A 9,001-nucleotide genomic window follows, 5' to 3' on the forward strand; every position below is an offset into this window, starting at 1 on the left:
TTTTACTTAACAAATCCCTTCCTCTCTAGTCCCGAGTTATTTTTCAACAAGGGTCAGCAGACATTTTCTGCTTATCCTATAGGTACCTTTTTACCCTGTCAGGTGATAAAATGATACTTCTTATCAAGAATCTACAAGCAATTCCTACTCTATTTTTAATATTTTTATTATCTTGGACAACTCTGATTCCCAGTTAATCGTTATGGATAAAATTTTGTTATGGTTGTATCTGCTTTTTTAATTTATGAATGTATAATTGCTCCTGATATTATACAATTTAAAAGTTAAACTCAAGAATGTCCATAAGTTCAAACACTATTAGTACAAATCTTTCTTCTCATTGAATTAAGAGAAAGTAGCTCTATATCTATCCTAACTTTTGTATATACAGATATATATATATATATTTCACTACAAAATGGTCCTTCATTTATATCCCCCTTTTTTTGTTTTGAAACTGTCTCATTGCTGTTTTTCAATAAAATAAAATAAAAGATTATCCTTATGTACAGTTTATGAACATTCAAGCTGCAATTTCTCAGTTATACTCTAGAGGTCTCACTATTAACTCACTGAGGAATCCATTTTACAAACAATCATACTGAAATAGAACTCGTTCATAAATCAAGACCTATTGTATACAGAATTCTGTTAGGAATAAGTACCAGTATATGAAATGAAAAATCTTTTAAGAAATTGATAGCTCAAAGGGAAGCATTACTTGAGAATGTCTCAGTTCAGAAATCAGCATACTCATGACAAGTAGAACTATGTGGACAATAGATTTTTCACAAAGCCAGTTTCTCCTACACAGTGAAGATGCTGAAAATCTTATAGGTACTAAAAAGATTCCTCATGCTTTTTATGCAAATTTTACCAAAGTGATAGGAACTACTTTACTTTGTATTGCTTTACATGAATTCAGGACATTGACATTGGAGGCTTATCTGTCTGATGATGAAGTAAATATCTAATAGACAAAATAATGTAACCAATACAAGGCATATGAAATGGAGAAAGCTAGTGTTCCTATAGGTATTTAGTTTGTAAAATAATGAGTATCTATCAGATCATATAACAACAGAAACAACAAGAATCCTGGGGCTTTATTCCTGAAGCAAACCATATAGAAAAGGTCCTTTAAAGACTTCTCCAAATACAGCTTTCCTAACTGCAGTGGGACACCAATCTCTGCCAAAAGAACAAAAAAGGAGGATATAAATAAAGGACCATTTTGTTGTGAAAAAATATGAATATACAATTTAGTTAGCATAGATATACAGCTACTTTCTCTTAGTTTATTGAGAAGAAAGATTTGTAACTAATATTGTCTAGACAAGACATTGTGTCTTCATCTTGTCCTCTGAATAACTAATATTAAGATAACCATATGCAATGTATTAATTAAAGTAACTGTCCTTCTGACCTATTTTGAATCTCTTTCATTGCTATTTTATCTTTTTTTGTCATTGACATGAATAAAAAATAAAATATGTCAAGACAAAAAGACATATGGGTTAAAAACAGAAGATGTCAGATTTTCCAAATTTAATCCTAAACAGCACCCAGTAGTTATTGGCCTAGTTAACTGTAGCTGTTTGGTTCCATTGAACTGTAGTAAAACAGAGTAAAGGTTTGCAAATTTTGGTTTCAACTTCATATCCAACATGCTTGTTATAGCTTTATGTGACACTGTTGTATGCTAAGTAAACAACACGTGTCTCTTTTTAAATGATATATCAAATTAAAGTTTCTAAAGATAGGGGCTGGAGGTCAAAGCACCTCCCTGGAAAGCACAAGAACCCAGATTCGATCTCTGGCACCATGTGCTGTGCTGGCCTGGGAAACCCACGTGTGCCTATGAGTCCAAGCTATGTAATGAGACCCTGTACCAAATAAATAAATAGATAAAGTTTCTAGAGCTAGAACTCTTGTATCATTTTGAAAATGACAAAAGAAATTTTAAAATATATAAAAACCTTTCATTTTAAGCATATCCCTCTTCCGTAACATCTTAGCATACCTAAATAAGTATATATATTTGTATCTGTATCTGTATCTGTATCTGTATCTATATCTATATCTATATCTATATCTATCTATCTATCTATCTATCTATCTATCTCTATCTCTCTATGTCTATGTCTATATCTATATCTATATCTATATCTATATCTATATCTATATTTTTTGGTGGAACCGGGGATTGAACTCAGGCCCTTGTGCTTGTCAGACAAGCGCTCACTCATTCACAGAAAACACATTGGCCAAGAAGTGGTCATGACTCATCCACATGGCTGACGCTGATAAAGATCTACAATCTGAGGTACAGGATCTCAGGAAAAATCCTGAGGGGATTTCCCTGACTTTATCAGACCCAAAAGCTACAACTCTTGTTGCATAGGTCTGGCTTTACCTTGGTCTTAACCATCCAGCAGAAAAGTATAAAAACAAAGTATAAAAAGTAAAGCCATGGTGTTATGTTGAGCTGTAAGGCACTCAGTCAACAATTTCTGACATTGCCAGTGAAGTGGAAGACCCAACACTATTATGGGCTACTGAACTCTTTTAGAATATTTTGCTGACTTAACACACCTATAATATTCAAATGACGAAACTAAACAAAAAAGGGGATACAGATGATGTCAATTTTGTATCTGTGTATTCAAAATGGTTAAGATAGATATATAGTTACATTCTCTTAATGAATAGAGATTTGTTCTAATAGTGTTTGTAAATAGGATATCATGTCTACATCTTGTACAGCAAATAACCACTAGGAAGAATGTATGCAATGTGTTAATTATTGAAACTGTCCTAACAATTTGGTTTGAAACTGTCTCATTGCTATTTGTTTCTCAATAAAATTATGGAGAAAAAAAAGAAATGAATGCCCATACTCCTCAATAACTGTGCTTCAGTGTCATGAAACACAAAGACAAGAACTGCTCCAGAATAAGAGAATAAAGAGAAATGGCAGCTGGAGGTAGTACATACCAAGATTTCCTCTTGCTATTAAGAGCAGCATTGGGACAACTGTGAATTCTGAATAGGGGCCTGACACTGATGTTATTTTCTAATTTCGGTAACAATGTGGCAATGTACAATTTCCATGTTTTTAGGAAATAAACACTGAAATAAGAGTAGGTAAAAGGACATTATATCTGCAACTTTGTCTAAAGGAGACAGAGAGGAGATAAAGTGGCTGAGAAGAAGGAAATCAAGCCATGAAGTAGATTACTAACACTTGGAGATCCACTGTGAACAGTGTCTGTGAATTTTTGTACTCTGTCAATATTCTGTAAATATAAAAATATGTAAAATATTAAAAGAACACAAATTCTTGGGTCCTAAAAAATCTATATAATATCAAAGTAGATAGTCTTTACCTCAGTGTGATAAAAGTCAACAGTCAGCATCATATTAAATGGACAAAAACTGAAAACTTTCACATTAAAATCAGAAACAAGACAAGGACGTTCAATGTCAGACTATTTAATATAATTCTGGAAAGATTAGCTAGAGCAATTATACAAAGGAGAAAGTAAGAGGTACAAGGCTTGAAAAGGAAGAATTGCAATTATCATCATTTGCAGAGGACATGATACAGTACATAAATGACTACAAAACCTTCACTAAAAGACTTGATTTTTTTTTTTAATTTTAGGGAAGGGTCTACAGGTTATTCAAGGTGTTGCTACTAGATCAGACTATAGATCAGACCTGTTTACAGCCTCCTAAGTGCTAGGATTACAGGCACATGCCCCCGCCCCGTCTCAACTGTGGTCTCAGTGCACCCTGGGGGCAGGGCCAGCATGGCAGGCCCAGGGATCAAACCCCAGACCCTTGCACCTGTTTGCAGGCACTTTAATCCACTGAGATATTTGACTGGCCCTGATACTTGCACATTTAATAATCAAATTCAGTAGCATAGCAGGATACAAAGTTGGCACTCAAAATTAAATATATCTGTACAGAAACAGTGAACACCAAGAGAGAATTTACGGAAACCACGCCTTTCACAATAACATACAAAAAATGAAGTGCCTAAGAATCAATATAAGGGAGCAAAAGATTTATACAGTGAAAATTAGAATACTCAGAAAAAAAAGAGACTGAATTGGATTTCAAAAAATGGTAAGACATGCCTTGCTCATTTATAGAAAGAACCAACATCATGAAAATGACCAAACTTCAAAAAATATTATACATATTCAATGTAATCTTGATTAAAATACTTTTTTTTTTTTTTTTTTTGCGGAACCGGGGATTGAACTCAGACCCTTGCGCTTGCCAGGGAAGCGCTTATTCCACTGAACCATCTCCCCAGCCCAGAGAAAATATTCTTAAAATTCATCTGAAACCAGAAGGAACCTAGAAGAGCAAAAGCAATTCTGGACAACGAAGGAAAGGCAAGAGGCATCACAATCCTTGACTTGAAGTTACATTACCAAACTACTAGGACAAAATCATGGTACCAGGAAAAAAAAAAAAAAGAAAGACCTAAGGATGCATGAAATAGATTAGAAATTGCAGATATGGGCTGGCCAGATAGCTTAACGGATTAGAGTGCCTGCTTAGGCAGACACAGGGGCTGGGGGGGTTCCATCCCCAGTGTGCTGAGATGGCGAATGAGACCGAGATGGTGGCACCCGCCTGTAATTCCAGCACTTGGGAGGCTGAAAAACAGGAAGGATCACTATGAGTCTTATCTGTGGGGTGAGCCCTGTACACCCTGTACTAACTACAAAAAAATTTTAAAAAGTATAAAAAAGAAGTTGCAGATAAAACTAAAAACAAAGTCAATGCTCTTGTCTTTGACATAGGGACCAAACATATTCACTGTAAGAAAGACAGATGTTTTAATAAATGTTGCTGGAAAAACTGGCTTTTCACAAGCTGAAAACTAAAATTATACCAATGTCTTTTACCACGCACTAAACTAAATTCAAAATGAATCTAAGATCTAAATATTAAGACAGAAACAGAAAATTTTCTGGAAGAGACATTGAGTATACTCTTGAATACATAGGATGGGCAGAGAGTTCATGAACCAAACCAAACTGCATAGGAAATACTTCAAAGAATCATCAACTGGGATCTCATTTTATTGAGAAGTTTTTGCACATCCAAAGAAATCACCAGCAGAGTAAAAAGAAAACTCATAAATTGGGAAAAAAATTTAGCCACCCCCCCACCTCAAAGGACTTCTGTCTACAACATATAAAGAATTCAAAAAAAGTAAAACCCCAAAATTCAAAGACCCAATCAAAAATGGATATCTGAAATGAATACACATTTCTCAGATGAAGAAATACATATGGCAAATAAATACATGAAAACAATGTTCAACATCATTGGTCATTGCAGAGATGCAAATAAAAGCAACACTGAGATTCCATCTCACCCCAGAATGAAAGGCTATCATCAGCTAGTCAATGAGTAACAAATTCTGAAGGAGCTGTGGGGACAATTGAACACTTCTCTATTGTTGTTGGAAATACAGACTGATACAAGCCTTTTGGAAACTAGCATGAAGATTCTTCAAAAAGGGGGCAGAGGAGATGGCTCAGTGGAACAAGCACTTCCTTGGCAAGCAGAGGGGCCAGAGTTCAATCCCTGGTTCTGCCAAAAAAATAAAAAATGAAAAATAAAATAAAGATTCCTCAAAAAGCTAGGATTGTTCAGCCCCTCGGGCTCACTGAGATAATGATTGAGACTGGGCGTGTTGGTGTGTGCCTGTAATCCCAGTACCTCAGAGGCTGAAAAAAAGGAGAATCACTACAAGTCTGATCTGTGTAGTGAGACCTTGTAGACCCTGTACTAAATACAAAAAAAAAAAAAAAAAAAACCCTAGGATTGGAGGTCCCATTCAACCCAGCTATTTTCCTCCTGGATATTTTTCTAGAAAAACTGAAATCAGCATACCACAATGATGTATGTGCACACATTTTTATAGTAATTTATCATAGCTTAATATCAGAAACAACCCAAATGGCCATCAACTGAGAAATGGATAAAAAAGATGTTGTATTTTAATAAAATGGATATTACTCAGCTATAAAAAAAGATTAACTTGATGCTATTATAGGTAAATGGCTGCAACTAGAGGCTATACTCATCAGTGAAATATATCAGACCCTTGTGTATAAACATAATTGTCTCCCTAGTGTAAGAACCTGAAAAAGTAAATAAAATCTGAAAGATGCGATAGATGCTGTGAAAGGAAAACTGCTCACAGAAGAGGAACAACTGGGATGAGGAAAAGGAGAAAAGAAAGAGGGAAGGGGAAAAAGACTTATATACAAAATAACTAGAATAATTTACCTCTGTTTTCTACTAGTCTGTTGAAAGGAACAGTTAATGCTTAATCTGCTTTCTTCCTTTTAATTTTTCAAACAAATTTTGAGTGCTTATATCTTGTAATCTGAACAACTATTTTGAACACATCAATATGCAATATTACAACCTTTGTTGAGTTCCTATCAATGTTTAGTTTGTTTAGTGAAAATCTGTATCATTTCTAATTGTCTGCTTCTTCTTATTATTATTACTTTTTAATTCTCTTTAAAAAACTGTCACATCCAGAAGACCATTTTACCTAATTTACTAATATTCTATGGCAAAAAAAGTAAGGTGCCAAAGAAATTCTTTCTGATAACATTAAAAATAAAAGTTTTCAAAAGTTGTTTCTGTAGTCCAGCATTAATAGATCATAACGGATAAAAAGGAAAGGGTGATGTTGAACAATAATTCATGATGAGAAAAATAATTTGAATAAATAAAATTAAATTTCTTTTTTCTAATATTGAAAATGCCATCTCTCATCTCTAAAATTCACACTGAGGGACCGGGGAGATAGCTCAGTAGAATAGCTTGCCTGGAAAGCGCAGGGACTTGAGTTCAATCCCCACTTCCAACAAATAAATAAATAAATAAATAAATAAATAAATAAATTTTAAAAATGCACACTGATATTTAATTTACTTTTATTAGAATTTTGAAAATATTTCCATTACTATTTTCTTTCTTTTTTTGTATTTTAGGGAAGGGTCTATAAGGGTGTTCAGGGTTTCACTACTAGATCAGGCTTATAGTGATCCATCTGTTTACAGCCTCACAAGAGCTAAGATTACAGGTGTGTGCCACCATGCCCACTCTCAATTGCTGTTTCAGTGCACCCCGGGTCAGGACTGGCATGGCAAGCCCAGCATGGCAAACCCGAGGATTGAACCCCTGTCCCTTGCAACTGCTTGCAGGTGCCTTAATCCACTGAGCTATTTGGCTGGCCCCTGTATTAGAACTTTTTGAATACATATATTATTAAGAATACTGATTGTATACATTTATCAAAATAAAAACTTTAAATTATTCTTTTTTGAAGCTTAATAATTATTTTAGAACACTTTTTTATAAACATGTAATATATTATTGCATCCAATTCTTTCCAATTTTTTATTCATAAGGGAGTTTACAACATTAAAATCAAGAAAATGAAGAACAAAAGGAGTGGTGAAGTTAGATTTTGTGTATATTTTCTAGATTTTCTCATTTATATTCTAATTCATATTTTATATAAATTACTTCAGTGTTTTAAATTGTCCTCAACTAGCTGCTCAAATTTTACAGAAACATTTGCTAAAAAAGAAACATTCTTTTTAGTCAGTTATATACTTCCAAATTTTTCTTTATCTTAGCTATATGATATTCTCTTAGGATTTCTATAAAAGTTCCTAGACTGTGTGTTGTGTGACTCTAATATATTGTTCATTTTTTTCTTACCACATCATGTATTTTCCTACTCAACAAAACTATGTGCAGTGTCAAAATGCTCTCCTTTATGCTAGGGTGTTCAACATTGAATAGACTCACATAGACCTTTAATCCAAAAATTCAGTTTCAACTGCCAAAAAATAATCTCCTATACTAAAATACTGAGAGTTGCTTCCTTTAACAAAAGGAAAGAAAATTAAATTAAACTAACTCTTAAATTTATTGCATATATGTAATATGCCTTAAATATTTCAAAACAAAATTTGTTAGATCACCAATCTCTGAGGTCTGGCATTGCTTTTGCTACTTGGTGGACATTCTCACCCAAATTATACATCTGCTGAGAAGTTTTCCTTATAAATATGGTTCACCTTTTTGGTCCTTATACAAGAAAAATGCTTTCACAGTAATCTAACCCACAGAAACTAAGGAAATAAAATATCATGTTTGCATACAGTGGTATCAGCTTATTGTGAGTATGTATCTCACTATATTTTTTCTACAGAATTTTTGATAATTTTCTAAAAAGTGAGACTGAGTCGAGCCACTGCAATGCATAAGAGTATTTGAACATGGCAATGCTTCAAGCATAGTCTAACTCTGAAGAACTTTTATGGGTCCTCCTTTCATGATGAAATGCTCTATACCTGATTTCAGCAGCCCCATGAATAGAAATTTGCCTGGTCAGAGAATCCCAAAGTCACTGGTCGGCTAAATTTTTTCCTGATTTAAGTTCAAGTAGATTGTCTAGCCCTCTGAAGTTCTGCTCTGTGTCTACTTATGCATGCTCCAGTTATTTTCTCCTGAGCTATTAGACCTGTTCAAGGATTCAGGGTTGCAGAAAGGATAAAGACTGCTTGAGACACATAAAAATGTCTTCATGCAGCAGAGAGGAAGCAGGCAGCAAAAGAGCTGGAGCAAACTGGAAAGAGCAAAGCAAGGAGGCTGTGATTCATCGCCCTCAAGGAAGGCATGCCTGGCCTAAAAGGGAGGACAGGAGAGGGAGCAGAAAAGAGGAGAGGAGAGAGGAGGGGGAGAGAGAGGAGTGGAGGGCACAGAAGAGGAGGAATGCAAACACCGCAACAGTCACACAGCAGGAATTTATTCAAGAAGGAAACAAACCGCCAGAAAGTGCTGAGCTCAAGATGTAGGGACTTTGCAGTTGAAAAGCAAAGCTAGGTCAGGCCAAATAAACTCAGCAAAGCAGAAAGGCAAGAACTGGAGAATA

This window comes from Octodon degus, unplaced genomic scaffold, assembly GCF_000260255.1.
Source record: "Octodon degus isolate 3935 unplaced genomic scaffold, OctDeg1.0 scaffold00009, whole genome shotgun sequence".
NCBI classification, from domain to species: domain Eukaryota; kingdom Metazoa; phylum Chordata; class Mammalia; order Rodentia; family Octodontidae; genus Octodon; species Octodon degus.